Source organism: Harmonia axyridis, chromosome 6 (genome assembly GCF_914767665.1).
Source record: "Harmonia axyridis chromosome 6, icHarAxyr1.1, whole genome shotgun sequence".
Taxonomy (NCBI): Eukaryota; Metazoa; Arthropoda; class Insecta; order Coleoptera; family Coccinellidae; genus Harmonia; species Harmonia axyridis.
In genome coordinates this window covers 10,313,900-10,334,486 of record NC_059506.1, presented here as the reverse complement: position 1 = coordinate 10,334,486, position 20,587 = coordinate 10,313,900, and the positions used below count along the sequence as shown (strand labels likewise).

The window sequence follows — 20,587 nt, the reverse complement described above, 5'->3', positions numbered from 1 at the left end:
TTTCTGGTTTTGAATTTGTCACATGAAACATACTGAATTTTTCGATGCCTTCGAAGTATGCATATCCAGAGCAGGTTTCAACAACTAATACACGACTACGTTTCCTTCTTTCATGAAAAACAGTATTTCATTCTTCACTCTGTAAGTTGGGTGAAATTGCCGACTTGTTGGCGAGCCTTGATTCTGAAGAATTCACAGTTGTATTATTCACTTTAGATCTTGAATATATTTGGCTCTAGCCTTCCCCACAGGAGCGCCACAGGAGTTGTCGCACTCGTAATCCCGTCTGGTACTTGTGTAGTAAAGCGGATATTTGAAAATTACCGAAATTATTAGAATTATTATGCCGAGGAAATACGTTAAATTCAAAGAGTGATCGCGCCTTAAGTAAACTGATCTTATCTTAGCATAAGAATGTTTTGTTTTCCAATCAATGCTTTTCTTAGTTACCGTCTCCAGACGTCTCGACACCATGCTGGTGAAATCGATATATCTTTCACGGATAAGAAGAATACATTTAGATACGGGGAAATCTTGGCTTATCTGAGTTCAGTAAATGCTTTTTGGTCACATATGACACTGCAGAAAATCCGTCAGGCTGTAGGCAAATTCGAAGTATGGTTCTTGCTGAGACTGCATAAAAATCTAGTTTGAACTGAGGTTGAAGGTCTGTTGACAAAAAATGAAGAAGGAATGATGAGGCTTGAGTTTTGAGTCAGGATCGCTTAGGGTCTCTTATTGAGAAAGGTTGAGAATTAGAACGTCGGTCGCGAAACCGGACTTAGAGCAAAACAATTCCTTTTCAATATCAGAGTAATAAATTTAGTAGATGATAGACAGTTGAAGGAATTTCAAGTTTTTTTGGAAGAAGGAATTGTTTTGGCTCTGAGAAAGGAAGACTTAGGTCAGAAATAGAAAATTAGGGATTATTTTTTTTTGGGACAAAGTTTTAGAATCTCTTTGGAATAAAATAGGTTAGATCGGAGTTCGCGGATCGGGAGTGAAGTGTTATATAAGGAATTACACGTTTCGAGTGAACAGTTTGAAAAAAATCAAAACTAGGTTTAGGCAGGGCCTAAAATACTCACCTAGCATCGTGGGATAAGGGCAAGTTTTTGGCTATTTACTTTTTAGTTTATTTGTTGATGTTTGAATGTTTTTTTTTCGATGAAAATAAGTTTATTTGAGTAGTCCTGATTCTCCCAAATTCAACGTTGGTATATTGTTTCGTTTGTTTGAATAACAGATTATTTGAGACATTTTTTTGTTTTTTATAAAATTTTGGCCGTTGAGTCAACATTTCAAGGCATATTGTAACTTTGGTTATTTTTTATTTTTCTTTATTATATTTTGTTTTAAAATTTAAATCGATTTTCATTGACCCAATAAACTAATCCTGTCCCTAGAGAAAGAAATTCAACTAATAAGACCTGTCCATTGAAGCGACGGGCCGGACTTACGTAGAACATCTTTGGTGAACTTACATAATTATTAATTCTCCGAGATCTCAGGAAAGCCGCTCTTCCAGGGGTTAAAAGAACATCTCAACCGGAGATAAGTGAACGATTGGTCAACTTTCCCTGACCAACCCGTTCATGACACTTGGACAATCTCCGGAACAGTGAGAGCACCAGTTGCAGAACCAGAAGCATTCTCGCTGCCTGCTGCACTTGATTGAACTGGTGGAATTAAATCCGTTCTCATATTAATGTTAGTTTTGTGTATTTTCCTTATATCAATTATCACGGCGTTCTTATTCGAAATTTCAGCCTCGAGGGTGGAAAGCCTGAACTTCAAAAGGTGATTATTTTCCATGAGTAGTGTGTTTTTCGCCTCCAATTCGTATATAATCTTGAAGAGCAGTTCTTGTTGAGTAGACTCATCAGATATACTTTCATTTACAATCTCAGCAATCGGAGATACATTTCCAGAAGTGCAATCGAACAGATCTTTATCACAACACTTCTCAATTCTACTTGAACAACTAGGATGGTACACTTTATTGCAAATATTACATTTTGCATTACTTTTAATAATTGTTCGTTTACAAGAAGCGCACTCGGGAATCGAAATTTGAAGAGATCCGCTCCACACAACCTTCTTGCTTGACGACATATTTATAGATATATATATATATATATCATCATCAACATCGATGACATTGTTGAGAGTTCTGATGATCTTCAAAAGGCCATCGATCTCAGAGATGATCTTATTTCCCTTTTAAATGGGGGTGGCTTCGAACTACGAGAGTGGGCGAGTAATAAACCTAAGCTTCTCGAAGAAATTCCATTGAAACACCAGTTAATACAGTCATTTTCATTTACCACTAGTGAATTCATAAAAATTCTAGGTCTTTGCTTGAATCCCAATAGTGATACCTTCTCTTTTTCAAAGTCTAAAATAGATTCCATTTGCACGATGCGAAGCATATTATCGCAACTTGATCGAATTCATGATCCTCTTGGTTTTTTAACACCTTTTACTTTCTTCCTGAAGCATCTCATAAAAGTTCTTTGGATTCAGGGTTTCCAATGGGACCAGACCCCTACTTCTGACCTCGTTAATTGTTGGAATCAGTTAAGGTTCGACCTATCTCTCATCTACAAGATCTTCGGATTCCTCGATGTATTTTCCGGCCGTTTTATAATAGATGTGAACTACATGAAGTCGGTGATGGCAGTGCAGGGGGTTACTCAGCTGTCGTCTATTTTCGTTTCATTTATTCATCGGTACAAATTGAAACTTGTCTTGTTTGCGCAAAATCAAAAATTGCTCCAATTAAGTGTATATCTCTTCCGCGACTCGAGCTATGTGCTGCTTTGTTTTTGGCCAAGCTGATTTCATTTGTGGTCTCCTCCTATCCACCTTTTAAGTTTTCTGATCTCGTTCCTCCCGAAAACTGGTTTCAAGTTAAGTCAGGGGATAACCCTGCTGACTTTGGCTCTCTCGGTTTAACTCCGTTTATGGAAAATTACTCCAAGTGGTGGTCGGGACCATCTTGGTTAAGATCTAATCTAGTTCTGAACAATCTATTCACCTATACTGAAGACCTTTCTCTTCATTTGGAGGAAACACGGAAGATTGTTTTTTCAACATCGGTTCGGAAATCTTTGACCGATGACCTCATTTCGCAGTTTTCATCTCTTTCGAAAATTCAACAGATATTGGCATACGTTTGGAGATTCTGCTTCAATGCTCAAAATTCTTCAATGCCTTGCCATGGCAAGTTAACTATTTCTGAACTGACACATGCCTTATTATTTCTTATAAAAAAGGTTCAAATGGATCTTCGAAGGGGTAAACTTTTGTCAAAACCTTTAAGGAAACTAAATCCTTTCCTTGATTTGGATGATATTCTCAAGGTGGGCGGTCAAATTGCCCTTTCAGGACTTTCCTTTGAGAGCAAACATCCAACATCCCTTGACCGATCTTATAATTCGTCATTTCCATATAAAATATTTACACCCAGGTCATCAAGTTCTGCAGTACCTTATTTGTCAGCAATTCTGGATACTTTCATCGAGGCGATCAATACATCGAGTGCTCTCACAATGAAATAAATGCTTTCGAACATATCCCAAACCAGTTCAACCGTTCATGGAAAATTTGCCTTCTATCCCTTCAAATCGGTTGAAGCCTTTTCAATGTGTTGATGTCGCCTTCAGTGGTCGTGCTCACATCACCATGTTAATAACACAGGGCACTAAGTATACCAAAGCCTACGTCTGCCTTCTCATTTATTTCGCCATACACTTTGAATTGGTTTCTGACATTTCCTCAGAAGCTACATCCAGGTTCATATGGGATAGCTCGTGTAGCTACCGTTCGTACCAGCCAAATTATGATACAATGTCCTACTGAGAAGTTGTGTCCATTACCACAGCAATAATAGTATATTGCTTAATACATTATTTTGTTTTCATGTTATTTTCTTTAAAATATGTACATTTTAGGTGGGCGGTTATATTAATACAACACTCAATATTTTCGTTCTAAATTTCGGTATATTTTTCTGTTTATTTCTCTACGACAGTTGAAACAACGCGTCGGGTTTTATTTTTCATTTTGTTTTCGTGAATAAATACGCTGGAATACCTCGGTCTGCATATGGATACATAGGTGCCGAAGATAATTACTTAATATAGATTGGTTCAAAGTTCAAAGTTAGCGTATGAATTTTGTTGTTTTCTAAGTTCTTTAATTTTATTAGAGTGTGTGAAAAGTTCTCAAAGACTATAAATAGATACCAGGATATGACCAACTACCGATTCTGGGCGTTCATCCCAATAAAGGTAGGTTCGAGTGCTTCCAGCGTATCTTTTGTGTTTTCTTGTTGTTTAACTTAATTTCATTGAGCTATCGTTACATTACCTATAGACATTATGACGAAATAATAGATCTGTTCAGGGAACGAGGGCTCAAAAATAAATAGTCATAAGTTTTCAAATAGGTATGGAATAATAATTCTTCACATTTGTACCGTCCATTAAGGTTCCCGTTTTTACTAATATCCTTCATTATATTGGTAATTCCATTTTTACTTCCATTCAAAAATATCTTCAAACATTATTCTACATTTTTCTTTATTTTTAAATCAAAGTGTTAAAAGTTCAAAATCCATATTTGAGTTGGATTCAAAATTGTTCGTTTTCATCCTCTTTAGTATTCGAAATATCGAATTACTTTACAAAGTGCTTAGTATTCGCGAGTCTTTTGTGGAAACCGGTGCTTAGTGCTTGTCACAGCTCTGCTCATAACTTAATAGAGGTTGAGGAAGGGGCTAAGGGCCAGTTGCACCATTTGCATAAACGTTGAATAAAATTTAAACATTGATTACTTTTCGATTTCTCTTAAGAAATCAGATAGTAATCAATGTTTAAATTTTTAATCAACATTTAGGCAAATGGTGCAACTGGCCCTAAGCATGTTTTCCCCCGATCATGACAGTTGGCAGGTGTTATTTTCTCCCGGGTTCCATTCCACTGATCGAGGGAGAAATTTTTCAATTTTCCAGTCCCGTTCGACTATCCCAATCTTAAGTGAAAATCTAAAAGTATGTACTCTAAGTGTGGCAGTGGGGCGTACCTAGCAACAATACATAGAAAAAGAGCATAATTTTCCAATTCGAACAAATAAGCCTCTGAGAGGCTTACAGGACTGTCAGGATAATGAACATATTTGGGATGGATTGTTCATGGATACACTGCGCTACTAATCGTACCTATGTGTTTTCAAGTTGGAATTGATGCATACGTTCAAATAAAAAATTTTGTATAATTGAATTTTTGTATTATAACTTGTTGGGAACACCAAATAATTACAATTTTCCATTCAGAGAATGGTTTTTGATTTCATATTATTATACAAGCATCGAAAATTATGAATGAGTTCCGATACCCTATAAGTTCATCAAAATTTCCCCCAATCAAGAAGACCAAACGGGACAAACAGGCGTGTTTCAATTTCTTAACAAATTTAAGCCTCAATTTACCTTTTGACAATATATCCATAAAATCGCAGCATGCACGCGAACACTCTGAATTCCACAGGGATCCATAGTCTACTAGATTCAGATCTGGGAATTGGACTTGGAATGAAGAGAGCGCGGAGTTGTCATTGTTGAAGCAATTTCCCTCATGCACATGATATTTTTCATCGAAGTAATACTCTTCATTTCGAATGACTTTTTCCAGAACTTTTATTAATTATATTGTTCACAGAGCAGCATTGTCGTATCCTCACGCATTTCAATAAAATTATTAGTTGAGGGATAAACTTAAATTTTATGCATATAATGTATGAAATTATGAAACGTGGGACCACAATACTTATCAAATTGATCAATCTACAGTTGTTTCAAAAATTAAGAATTAATGGTTAGGAATTTGTGAAATTTCCTCAGCACAATTCCAATTTTAAATGATTGAGTAGGTAATGAAGGTTTTGGATCAAAAAAGTAACGAATAGAGTAGTCTTTTAAAACATTTAGCCCATACAATATTGAAAGACATATAGTTATTAATTGAATTTATCATAAATGAATCTGATCAATTAAAAAATATTAAGGTAATTCAATCACTAATTCTGGGGCAAATCCGTTCAGTCTGCCTTACCTTGTAAAATAAAATCGTGCGGAAATATCTCAGTTTCACACAGATCTCCTGTCACGGATTAATCTACTACATGTCAAATTTTTCAATGCATCAATCACTAAACGATATTTATTGAAATATTCCATTAATTACAATAAAATCCAGTGAATTAGGGAAAATATGTATAATAATCGTACAAAAGTTTCATTCTAACAATCTTCCATTCATAAACTTGCCTTTCCGTGAGTCGTTTTTTAATTTTGAACTCGTGGAAGAATATCAATACCTTCTGCACTAGTATTATGAATTTTCATTGTTTCAATTGTTTTTCTTCGGCGTACTACGCAAAAATTGTGAAATTCTTCTCATATTGACTCAATATCCATAATTGGTATTATGAAATTATGTTAAAAAAATAGCAAAGGAAACTAAGGTCACGAAAACTTCCAATTCAATAAAACTTTATTGAAAAAACTCCCACAGACGTGTTTCAAAGCCTGATGGGTTCATCTTTAGTGGAGGAAATGCAAAGAAAAAGATATATCCAAATCAAATACAAAGGTACACAACTACTTGACAGACCTACCACTACGAATCAGTTAATTACCGCGACCTTCAGGTATATTGTGTAACAAAATTATTTAATTGAAGAAAGAAGTCCATACTCAAAGAGGAGTTGTATATATCAAAAGTTAAACTTTTATTTCTCTGCTACAACATGAATATTATTTCCTCGATCTATAAAATCAATTTGTTAATTTAATTAATCTTTCCTATCCTCGGTGGTTGGATCCTCAATTATAGGTCTATAACCACCATAAAATATCTATTTTGTAGCAGAGCAATAAAAGTCTAATTTTTCATATGTAGATACTACTTTACTTTGAGTATGGACTTCTTTCTTCAATTGAATAATTATAATGTTGCACAATATACCTAAAGGTCGCAGTGGAATGTAACTCCTCATATTTTACATAATAATTAATAATGTTACTCACATGACATCACTAATTTCAGCTCAACATTCCTTCACACAAACTCCTTTAGATCAATCAATTGCGGCCATTTAAGCACTAATTTCAATTGATAATTGATATTCTAGAATTCTCTATCATCTGAATTTTCATTTATAACAAACTGACGTTTCAATTTTCTATGATCCAACGATAAATTTGATGCTTTTGCTTGCGATTCTACCGAAGCTAGATTATTTTTTCGGTATGAAACTTCAGGATGGTTCATGAGTGGTTACATAGTTATTTGATCTTTTCCGAATAAACACTTCGACCTACCGCAAGAGTTATAAATGAAAATGACAGATTCCTCGGATCAATATAAGAAAAAAAAGTTTTATAAACTTTTCGATATAGGAGTTTTTTTTCTCATAAAACCTTCTCTTCACAATATATATTCAACTTAACTTTAGAATAGATGTTCCAATTTAGAGTTTTCATCATGTGATAGGCTGATTTTGAATGAAAATGTACAGTGATATTTTTCTGGAAAAATACACGCTCTCAACCCCAGAATTTTGGAGAACCAATGGTAGTTACTTCAAAAGAATGCAAAAAAAAAATTTTTGTTCTACACTTTTTTTTTAGTAGTTTAGTCATAACTGCTAACTGATTTCGAGATAAAATTTCAAACCATTCTCTCGTAATCCTAAGAAAAATCGAAATTATTATTAAAATCCAGTTAGTAAGCTGTGATAAATAAATTAATTTTATGTTTTCGAATTCATTTACTCAATCTGTAGTGAATATTAAAAGAGATTTGATAAACTGGTCTGATCATCACAAAAAGTATGACTATGATTATTTAATAATAATTGAATCATAATTGATCCAAAGATGTTTATTTGTGAAGAAAAATTTTCTTATTCTTATCACAAAAAAGTAGGATAACAAGAAACACACTGTATCTCGAAAACAAAGCGTTTGAGGGCCCATGTTCATAGGAAATTGTTTTCTTAAGATTATCCGAGAAATCTTTCATTTTTTTTGAACCTCCAATTTAGAAACACTCTGTATATACTATTAGTGTTGCATCTTCTTGATTGAATTGAATTTCCAATTTGTTAAACATCAAGTATCAACATTCAGCCATATAAGTTGTTTTCCTTCAATGGTTGTAATAGAGGAAGGCCAGAAGGGCACATGCCTCCCCTTAATCTTTGCTGGTCTCTTCCTGAAATATTGGCACCTCCTATTCTTGAAAGGTGGCGTCGCCACTGTTCCTTCTATATCGTTAGAGGATCACATAAGGTCATAATTTTAATAGATATCGAGAAAACTTCGGTTGAAGAATTTCTATGTTATAATTTCGGTTTGTTGTTGTTAATAATAAACCTTTTATTTTACGATTCGAAATATACCGAATCCAATAAAAAAATAAATAAAATCTGACAGCTGTATGTCGTCCAGAGCTCTCCTCGGAAACTATGACAGCAGTACATGAAATCTGCTACACCGTTATTTTTCTGTATTGGAAATACGATTCATAATCTCTCACAAGAAAAAAAAAAGGAATAAACATTTCGAAAACTTAACCACGCAAAATCATGAAAATTAAAGAATATGTGATTACGATGATGTTGAATACAATTTTTTTCACCGAAAACTCCTAGCGCTCATGGTTTCGGGCTTATGAATTTTTGAGTATATATTTTTCAATATAATCATTATAATTCCAAATTTATATTCAAAGATTTATGGCTCAGTAGTTAGCAAATTTCTTTGTGAAAGGGGTCGGTTTTAGAGCTCTGCTTCCTGAAAATCATTTGAGATATTCTCTCAGGAAAAAAAACCACCAGTGTAAAATGTGCAATGTTTTTCTTCTGGAAAATAACAAATTCAGCTGGCATAGTTACCCTTCCATGAAATTATTAGCATTTCCTTCAAGGAAGCATATATATTCTCATTATGTTATTCGTTGCAACGTAAGTTCTTTTAATTCAAAATGCAGATCATTTCCCTTAAAAATTAAGGCGCAAGTATAATTCTATTTCCTTCTTAAATTTTCATCATCTGTAATCATGGCAACATTGTCAGCCTATTTATTCGACCGGCCTGACGTCACTAGTGACCACCGCGACTATGGCAGATCAATAATTTTCCAGGATCGCAGCAGGCTATGTCTCGTCATACTGAACGTCGTTCCATCTCAATTCCTAATCTTTTTACGATCAGAAAGGGTCGGGCGAGGAAAACGATAGAAGGGTACTTAAATATTTATCGTTACCAAGCCGCTATTTGACAGGTGGGGGACAGGTTCTTCAGTGATTCATAAGAATTTTATAGCACAGGGAGTATCCTGATCATAAATGAGATTTTTAACGGGAAATTAAACTGTTTTGATTTAATGTTGAATATGGTACAGAAGTTTAATCGAAATTGTGAAAATAACTAAATCATATAACTGAAACTAAATCTGATAAATTACAGAACCTAGTACTGGAATTGTGGGTAAAGTAACCTGATGACTAGGCACTCATATAAAAGAATTTTTACGTATAAGAATTTTGAGAAGTTTTATTATATGTCCCCTCAATTATATACTATGTATGCAATAAGACCATCTTTATTAATTTGCGAAAATTTGAAATATTTTCTCCTAAAACCATAATTTCTTCAATGAAATGAAGTATTCTGTTATAGTTTTCTGGTCTTAACTCTTGAACAATGATCATTTTGTACTCGTGAAAACTGTGACATTTTAACATCCTTTTTTTTTTGGTCATATATTGAGCATTGCCGAATATTTGTGAATTGTAATTGTTATTCATAAATCCATAATAAATTGTGTACTTTTTCATATTAAAATTTTACTCGACTATGTCAGATGTAATTTACGTCGCGTATACACTTGATACGATTCTATTAGAAAGTCGCCTTATTTTGGATAGTTGCCTAATTTTGAATACCGCATTATCTCAATATCCGTTTACAGTTTTCTTTGATTGAATACACAGAACGAAGCACCCCTAACATAAAATGATCCCGTGTGAAGCACATAATACTACTATTCAATACTAGGTGGCACAATAATATTATGTGTTTATTTGTAACAACGAGTTTTTTGTTTCACCTCGTATAAACAGTTATAAAAAGGTAAGTACTTAGAGTAGGATAGTGTTAGTTTGCGAGGATGTATAAGAATAGTGGTAGAATCAGTCTGTGTATTTGAAATAAGAATTACTCTTATGGACATTTTGATTTTAATCACCTAACCTAGAGTCTAGTGGTTCCCTAATTCTGGATAGGAGAGGCTTCCTAAAATTGGATATCCAAAATTAGGATTTTCTTATAGAAAGACAGTAGAAAAGAATTCCTTGAAGAAAAATGAAAGTCGCCAAAACTAGAATCCTTTGGAAAAACTAAAAACAAGACGATTGTTAAAACTAAGAAGATAAAGAAGAGTAAAAAGGTTGAAGAAGAAAGTGACTCCTCACAAAATCTTGTTTATGACGATGACTCAGATGTGTATTTTCTGCTCTGGAAACTTTTCAGCAGACCAACATCGAAAAAGCTGGATACAGTGTTCAGTTTGTTTCCAATGGGCACGCAAAGACTGTGATGGTAGTGAGAAAACGAACGCTTATGTGTGTGATTTTTGCTCGGAAAAATAGGTTCCCAATTTTGGATAGGGTATCCAATATTGGGAACCCTTTTTTTTATTTGAAAAAGTGCTATATTTTACTTTGGTCCATTTATTATGTTCTTTTGAGTTAATATAAATATTTTTGTGAGCGTATACTGTTTTTAATGAGTTGATAACATATATTAGGCACAAAAAAAATAATAAAATATCTTTTTTTCACACAAAAGAAGTTGAATGAAAAAAGGTATCCAAAATTAGGCGACCTTCCTCTATCTCCTCAAAAATGACATGCATCCGAAACAATACTCTCATGTGAAATCTTAATTCAATAATGTTTGTATTTTTGATAGGTCTCCGAAGGATTATGATAGTTTTAGTGGAAATAATTGAAGAATGTTCGTTGAAAATATTTTATCAACCACACTCCGAATGTCAAACTGACAACTAATTTTTGTCATCAAAACCAACTCGATTATTATTAAGCTCCAATGGAGTTATCAAACGTTGGACTCTAACACCGCATCTAAACGTAAGGTATCCATTCCCAATGCCTTTACATGAAATTCATGACATGTTTTGAAAAGAGCTATTGTGAAGATTTCTGCACTTACATCGAGCACTCCTTTTCGAAAACTCTCAATGGTAGCTGATATGATTTCGTTCTCGAATGATGGACTGAATTCCTAAATTTCTGAGCTCTCTGATTATCACAAAAAAGAACTATTCAAAATACTCGAAACTAATCAATAAGGATAAATCAATTGAAAGAAGATTATTTGGAATCTAGTAGATATCTCAGCCAAGTATATCTTTATGTGCTGAACGTTTCCCGCTGTAAATGATTAATTGTACGGCTACATTTAGGTCGTTTAGACTGAAAATTTATACTCAATTACAGAGCCATCTGTGAAGATTCGTGAAAAATTGTTCGTACAACGTACAAAGCTTTTGTATTTTGTTGCGGTAGAATACGAATCTGTAATAAAAAACAGGAGTTCCGATTTGAAATTCCAAAGTTGACTCTCGTGCCCCCACAAGAGGGAATTGAATGTAAGAGATTGTGGCATAATTAGACTTCCGCATCATGATCATCAACTCTTTAATGGAAACTTTTTTCTGCAAAATGTTTCCTTTTCGATATTTTTGAATGATTCAATACAAAAAATCACCAGGTTCATATTCCATGAAACACATCTTATTTTATACACTGCGCTCGAGAAATACACAATTTCTTATAGACCTTAGCCAGTAATTTGTTCCGATAAAAGTCAAATAACTCAACAACTACTCAAGGTAGCTTAGAGAAAGTCGAGGGAGAAGTACACCAAATGATCATATGAATTGAAAAATACCTCTAAATATACAGTAAAATGAAGGATTCAATCTGAAAAAGTTGAGAGTATTTTCGGTGAACATTCTATATGAACACTATTCTCTGCATTTTAGCTTATAGAAAAATGTGTATTTATGACAGCTAAATGAATTATAATTTGAAAAAAAAATGGCAAATAAAAGCAAAAATTCTGACAGGAAATAATAATAATCAGAGATGGATTATGTCTCCAAAAAACTCAAATCGCGAGGTTTATACGTTGAAATTCCAATTATGGATAGTATATGAATGAACGATATATGAATGATTACTAATAGGGGTGAAAAACTTCGAAGTAACCCCCTGCGTCCTGTTACGTATGGTACGGAAAGACAGGTGAGAGGAAACAAGGCAGTAGCCCGTGAAATGGCATTCTGGAATTGACCATATGAACTTACTCGAACATACCCTATCAGCTGTTACTTATTTCATAATTATTTTATTATCGAACGAGGAAAAACATTCAGAAAGCTATACAGAGTGAGTTTGCATATTCATGGAAATAATGAAACCATCATCAGAACCAAACTTATAGAAAGTAATTGCAAAAGTGCATCAAAATTACCGATAATTTTACATGACAGCGTGTTGTCATGAAAACTGCATGAGTTCATTTTCATTTTTGGAGAAAGAGCTCTCCACCTTCGGTGTCATCGGTGTCTTTCTCCAAAAATGAAAATGACCAAATGCAGTTTTTCAAAGAAAACATGCTGGAATGCGAAATTATCTGGTCATTTTGATGCACGAGTTTAATTCGGGGGAATATTTCCCGAATAAACTGTTACATTACTTGTCAAACTGATGTAGAATGGAATTGCCATAGATTCGAACTGTGTAAGATGCATAGAAACTATGCATCTATGAACAGTGCAATTATCGCGCGGCTGTTTCGCTTCCTACAATGCAATTATCGTAAGTAAGTTCCAAATATCCCCAAACGAAATAATCGACATGATTGACATCAGGTGATCTAGAGGGCCACTTTTGCCAATCCACATATTTGGAAAGTTCTGTTCCAAAAAGTTCTTGACGTTAACTGTAAATTGAGGGGAAGTCCCATCATACTGAATGAATATCCCTGGAATGTCCATATAGTAATACAGGTAGATAATTTTGAAGGAAATCTAAATAAAGACCACCCGTAAATTGCATTGGTAGGATGTGTGCCCCAATCAATTGGTTCTTATAAACTCCACACCAAAAGTACAATGAAAATTCATATTAGGATTTGGTCTACCTCACATTCAGTGCATGAACAATCCTCTTAGCGCTATATTCTGGACGTATCTTTACCATTTCAAAAATGTCTTCATCGATATTAAGGTGTCTACCTCCTTGGAAATCATTCAATTTCGATGTTGAAAACTGGCCATTTTACGATTATAATCAAAAACTGAAGAAAAAGTTTCGTGATGTGGTAATCTTCTATTAATAAATCTTGATTGGAATTCTCGTACAGCCGCTCTACCATTACAGTCACAAAAACCATACACGAACCATACCCGAATATCAGCATATTTTTGATTCGAGAATTTATGAGGCACTATTATGTTCAATTTCAATATCGAGAACAATCCACAATACCTCAAAAAAAGTATGTGCCAGTTCCATCAGTTATAAAATTTCATGTCATAGAAATTGCTGTAGCCTACTCGAATAAACTCATGTGGGATTTGACACCGAATAATTTCTCAAAATTCTATTATTTAGTGAGAAATAATTGTCAGAATATCAGGATATACATCTGAATGAATGTATCAAATCAGCGTAACAAAAAATTTCCCAATTCAATCTCAATGTACGATTTTCCTGAGAAGTTAGTAAAATTCCACTATTGAACTAAATTTTTGGCCGAAATTTTCGATGAGTTAAATGACCTGCGGGACATCGAAATCTATTGATCCCCATAGAAAAATTTCTGCCATTTCCGAATATTTTCATAAAATTTTAATATTCCACTATACAGGGTGTTGAATCTCAGCTTGTGAAAAGTCCCATATTTTTCCAATACGGACCTGATTTTTTGAATTAGTTTAATGGTTAATCGATGAGCCTAATGGAGTGAATTGTGCGTTCCAAATATCGATCAAAGATACTGAGTGGTTCAAAAGTTATAAAGAATTGAAAATATTGGTGAATTAATAAACCACCCTGTATCTCGGCTATGGGGAAGATTAGACCTATAATATATAGGTTTTTTAGACTCGTCTAGGGTAGCTCTACCTCAGGTTAACCTAGGTACTTTTACCAATGAAACACCCTGTATAACTACGAACATAGATGAAACAAACATATTGAGTTTTATAAAAGAAATAAAGTCTATTTATTTCACATATTTATGGTGGTACTATTCCCAACACATTGTGTATTAGCCTTGCTGAAAAATTTCAGTTTATGAAATGGGTATTTTTCGCATGATTGAAAAAATATTTGAGTAAGAATAAATTGAATGTTATATGTTATGTATGTTTTCGCATTACTATGGAATAGTTATTTGAGAAACGTTTTCTCCAGTTCTCTATCTTTGGATGTGACTATATGAATTCAAATTGCGCATTCTACAATTATTCCTACGGATTCGAGGAGCAATTATTATTTATCCTATGCCAAATTTTGTTTATGGTGTGAACGAAAAAGGATTAACCCATTTGAAAGAAAATTTCTGCTGGCGTGTGAACACTAGTAAAGATTTCTTTTCAAGCACAATCCGGTTATCAACTTCGAATATAAGATCTAAAACTCATTATTAGTCTTTTTTTCTTGAGTATCCAAGATAAAAGTATATTTGTATCAAATTTGGTGGCAATTAAGAGATAGTTCGGGTAGTTCAATTTCACATTCAGGATCAATAGTGAGATATACTTTTTCTCTTAATCAGAGTAAAATGTTTCAAAAAGTCACTGAAATTTAGAGAGTGTCTTTATAAGCCAAAATTAGAAAAAAGTATTTTCCCTTAAGGGTTAATTTATTTTTAGGTAGGTAGGTATATGCTTGAAATAATCCGGCTAAATATTAATGAATTGGAAAAAATTTAAAAGAACAAGAAATGAGCCGCATAACAAATAACATTTCTTTTTATTTTGAAGTGAATGCAATTCATCGATTAGAATGATGAAGCTTCGTTGGTCTAGAGCACGTGAGGAAAAGTTTACCTTGTGGTTTTAGTGACCAATAAGAGCTACTGAATATTTGATTCTTCATTGACGGGCAAACATTTCGTTCAATGTAAGGACTAATGATAAAAATTCGAGGGTAGTTGGTTAAGGGGATGTCGATAAAATATAATATGATGAATAACATCAAATCAGCTTTCAAAATAAAACAATTATTATCTACATATTAGGGGGAAATGTTGATCTGAAATACCTCTCAGGGTAGGTCGATAATTTTACGTTCACCTTCTGGAAATATTTCTACATTTATCTAGAAATTATGCAGGTTTTTTCAATAGATTCAAAATAAAACGAACAAAAGTTCATGAGTTTGATGAAATTTCTCCACTCAGCAATGCAAAATATATTTTCATTGCTAACTAAAGAAATCAGATGACATTTCAATGTTAAGACCATAGCCAGCGTTAGCCAAACTGCCACCCTACGCAGAGTCCCAATTTGCCGCTCTAACAGAAATCAATTCTGCAGAATACAAAAATTAGTATTTGGTAATTGGGGTCTTCTGAAGGTAGATGAAAGAATTTTTTGAAAATGTTGATGAAAGCATACTACTATTCATAACCAAAAAAACACCAATTTTAAACCTGTACAAAAAAATTAAATCCATTTGAGATTGTTAAGAAAAAATAAACTTTCGTCCGTTTCCTTCATGCTCACGCATTTTCGTATCCATGTACAGATAATAAAACTAGACCCAAAAATTCTTCCTCATTGAAAATTACACTCTTTTGGTTAAAAAAAATTAACAATAGCATATTTCATTCAAATCGAATAGGCACTCTAAACTCGTTATGAAAATGCACCTTCAAGAACAATATCGTCCTTTTACCGAAGAGCGTCGTACTTTTAAACAATTAAACTTTTTCCGATGAAATCGACAAAACGTCCTTGATATTCGACAAGGTGATTCAAGTTCAAAATGCGATTCCATATGAAATTGAAAAGATGCTTGAAAGATTCCTTCATTCCTTCAAAGCAAATTCAAGAAACCGCAGTTTGAAAGTCAAAAAAACGAATTATGACGTTCAAATACTTATATACAAGGTAAGTCAATAGTGCTCGATCGGTCGATAACTCCTGTAAATTTTGGCCTACGAGAATTATTCAAATTTTGACGGAATCGACAGCACTCATCGCATAAGCTTAATTTATTTTAGACCGATTCGAAAATGGTGAAACACGATACGACCCTATTATTTTGAATGGGAATGCCCAATTTTTATCATACTCATAACATCCATCGAATTATGATTTCGAAATACCCCACTTGTCATCATTTATCTGTGGTACTTCCCAAAAAAGTTGTTCTCTTCAAAGCATAAAAATTTATTGACTCTACTTGATGAAGGATATGCAATATAAATATCAAAAAATTGACAACTTTGTGTCCAGTTATCAAGGGAGTAGGAATATGGTGGAAGGGAGGTTATTACTCCCTCCTAGATTTTCAAAATATAAATATTATAAATCAAGCAAAGACGAAGAAGGAAAATTTCTCCATAAAATGAACTAATAATAATCATTTTACTTTCCTTTGAAATCGACACGTCAGTAAAAAAATCGGACCCCTTTACGGTTTAAGAGTTTATTATCGCTTTCAGTACGATTACTTTTATTCGAATTGATTCATATTTTTCGTGTGTAAGAAGTCGCATCGAATCCGACCTCCCGCAGATTTCAAGTTTCAAGGATACATCTTGGATTTGAAGTGAATATTTTACCAAAATATTAAATAATATCGGTCGATCTCCCTCTTGAAGTTTTTAAATGGTTATTACACGAGAAAATAAGCAAGAAATTACAACGGCAGTCAAAATAGCAATAGACAACTGCCTGAAGAACAAGACATTCATAAAAACTATAGTTGAAAATGTGTTGGAAACGATAATCAAATCATTCGAGATTAAATTATCGCAAATGCAAGAAACTATAACAAATATACAGGAGGAGTTAACAGGTCTGAGGAATAATGCTGATGGTAGAATTAAGAAGATTAAACATCAATTTAATTAATGATCAACTAGATCACAGAAAATTCATAGAAAAAAAATTAGATCAGATTGATCAAAATTCAAGGAAATGCAATCTCAGAGTTTTCAATTTTGAAGAAAAGCCAGGTGAACAAGCGAGAGAGAGAGAGAGAATTATTTTCTTTTTAAATTCAAAAATGTCTGTGAATCTGGCTGCTGGTGACTTTGAATTCAGCTTCAGAGTGGGAAAGGTTGGCAAACAGAAAGCAAGGACCGCGCTTATTGAATTAAATAATTACAAACTTAAACAAGAAATCTACAGTAAGAAAAAGCTATTGAAGGGCACTGGCGTTGTAATAAGGGAAGATCTTACAAGCTAGAGGGTTAAACTTGTGAATATTTCTGTGGAAGGGCAGGTCTGAAGAATGTGTGAACGGATGCAGGGAGGATTTATATAAGTGAAAATAAGAAGAAGTTTGTTGTTGAATCTGAAGACGATATTTATCCTATATTTCATTAAGCAGATTGAATTCCATTCACATTCAGAGTTCGTTGAATCTCTTTGATTATAATTTGCTTCATTTTCATTTGTTTCCAATTAATTTTTGTATTTTGTTTCATAAATTATGGTTTTAATGCAATAAAATTGAATAATTATTATGCAATAAAATTGAATGAATATTAAGCAATAAAATGAAATGAATAATAAACAAGTCGAATAAATTAAAGGATCAAAATAAAATTCAAGATTTTTAGCAGTTTTTCAAATGAATACAGTATCAAAAATTTCTGCGAAATTTTTTCAGTTTTTATTTTTGCCTACAGACTTGGAATTTTTTTTTCAACCTAACCTCTATATGGATGAGATAACTTGTTTATTCAGCTTCAATATCCTTTTTTCAAAATTTCGATACGGGCACTTGTCGCTGAAATATCGAACTTTGAATTGAAAAGGACCTTTTTATCTTTAGCCGCCAATATCTCACCAATCAATGATTGCACAAAAAATTTAGGGGATGTTTTGAAATCTTGAATGAATTCTCTACAAGAAGAGGATATGGTATTTTCGGAAAAATTTTCTTTTCGTTTTCCACATTAATTTGAAAAGTTGATAAAAAAGGGCTTTTGGAGGCTTTTTGGATAATCTAGCGCTGAATTGAAAATATCGAAAACCATCAATGTTGAGTATGCGTTTCACAGTTCAATATCACCACAAAAATCCCAGAGAATTTCAATTCAATTCATGAAGCAGTTTTTAGTTTCATTCGATCGAATTTTCAAAAAATTAAGGGATCACGATTTTGATTCGAATGTTCATAATCTCCAACAAAATAAAGAAATAAAATTTTTTTTGCATTTGTATCAGTAACAGAAGAGAACAAATAAAAGAATTCATGAAATGAATTTTTTGAAAATTAAAAAAAAATGTTTTTTCTCTTTCAATTTTTTTCTTGACTCCAAATGAATCAACTCAAAATGTCATTATCATTTCTAATTCCATGATCTTTATGATGAAAACCAAATTAAATTCGAAATAAAGTTGATTACCCCAGGGAATTTCGAAATCGATCTACTCGCTTTTCAGAAATTGCGTATTTCAACTTTTCATCTATAAAACTTTTACAACGCTTAAAGAAGCCAGTTTATTCTCAAAACGAATTTGAAAATTATTTTTGATTTCCTAACATGGTTAGAATGCGTGATCCTTTAAGTTTTTGAAAATTGGATAGAATGAAACAAAAATACCGCTCCATGGATTGAATTGAAATTCTCTGGGATTTTTGTGGTGATATTGAACTGTAAAACGCACACTTAATGTTGATGGTTGTCTCGATATATTCAATTCGGCGCTTGATTATCCGAAAAGCCTTCGGAAGCCCTTTTTTATCAACTTTTCAAATTGATGTAAAGAACGAAAACAATTCCAATAGCCACTTCTTTCAGAGAATTCATTCAAGATTCCAAAATATCCCTTAAATTCTCTGTGCAATCATTGATTGGTGAGATATTGATGGTTAAAGACAAAAAGGTCCTTTTCATTTCAAAGTTCGATATTTCAGCGAGAAGTTCTCACCTCGAAATTTTGAAAAAAGGATATTGAAGCTGAATAAACTTGTAAACTCATTCATATAGTGGTTAAGTTGGAAAGAAAATTCCCAAGTCTGTAGGCCAGAAATAAAAACTGAAAAAATTTCGCAGAAATTTTAGATACTGTATTCAATAGGAATGAGCGGTACACTTTGCTTGAAAAAATTTTTTATCATGAGATCTTCAAACTATAAACTTCAAACTACAAAAACCTTCTGTTAAAATTGAGATACGACCATTGTTATCGAAAATACAGCCATTTGAAAAACCGCTAAAAATTTCGAATTTTATTTTGATCCTTCAATTTATTCTCTAGTGTATAATTTTAGGGGATGCCGGATCGACATTGTGATTCTGGTAACTGGTCATGTTGGGTGTTTTGAGCGTATTGGATGATCGCGAGGAGGTAAAGACGGAAATTTATGATAGTTTGCAAGATTATTTCTCTAATGTGGAAACCCAGCAATTGGGTGAAATAGCGGTTGTTCATTCTAACATTTGCAGTCTCAGAAAAAAATTTGAACACAAACTTGTATATTTGAAACAAAGCATTGAAAATTTGGATATAAGGGGGGAAAATTCAAGATGGCCGAATGTGACGTACGGTTGTTAGGAGAGCAGCTAATGTAACTGAAAAAAAGTGATTTAGTGTTTATTATAATCAATAAGGAGTTGCCCGATGGTGAGGAAGTGAACTCACAGTTGAAATACATTTTGAATAACGGAGTAGACGAAGATCGCATAGATTCGGATTCCTCCTGTGACAGGTGTGTGACTGTAGTGCAGAGTGTGAAGTACTTAATATGTGAATTAGAAGTGAGAAAACAGTTAACTAAACATTTTGAGGAACGAATTGTAGAGCAAAAAGGACTTTATTAACTTATTGAAGTGTTCCAGTGGTGCAAAAGTTGAATCTAACCCAACTCCAAAATTCAACGTAAATAAGCAGGTACCACCATCTAGCGTAATTAACTCAAACGAAATCAAATCTTCGAAATCTGATACTTCAAAAAAGGAAACTACATATGGCGCAGTGACAGGAAGAAATCTACACGTAGATGTTGCAGCAGAATCTGAACATAAACTGACAGGAAAGAAGAAGAACAAAACTGACATTGTGTATGGAACAGACGAGAAAATCTATGATCTTAAACCCGCCGATCAAAAAGCTTGGTTATATGTTGGTAAAGTAAATAAACATTGTTCTAATGACGACGTAGAAAAGTTCTTGAGAAGTAAATTACCGGGGGAAACCTTTATACTGAAAAAGTTAACCGATAGTAACAGTAC

The 20,587-nt window shown here is 33.3% G+C and overlaps 1 protein-coding gene across 3 annotated transcripts in view; it reads right to left on the bottom strand.

The window, feature by feature from the left end:
- Positions 1 to 20,587, bottom strand: part of LOC123681932 (meiosis-specific transcription factor mei4-like) — a 117,474-nt gene that overhangs the window by 82,551 nt on the left and 14,336 nt on the right. The window contains exon 1 of one of the 3 annotated variants that reach the window (XM_045620299.1): positions 7,094 to 7,236. The exons of 1 other annotated variant lie outside the window; for it this stretch is intronic. The gene's annotated coding sequence lies outside the window, so the exon portion shown is untranslated. Of the gene's footprint in view, positions 1 to 5,494; positions 5,553 to 7,093; positions 7,237 to 20,587 lie in introns of those variants that run through there. One more of the 3 variants, XM_045620302.1, reaches the window with a different exon arrangement.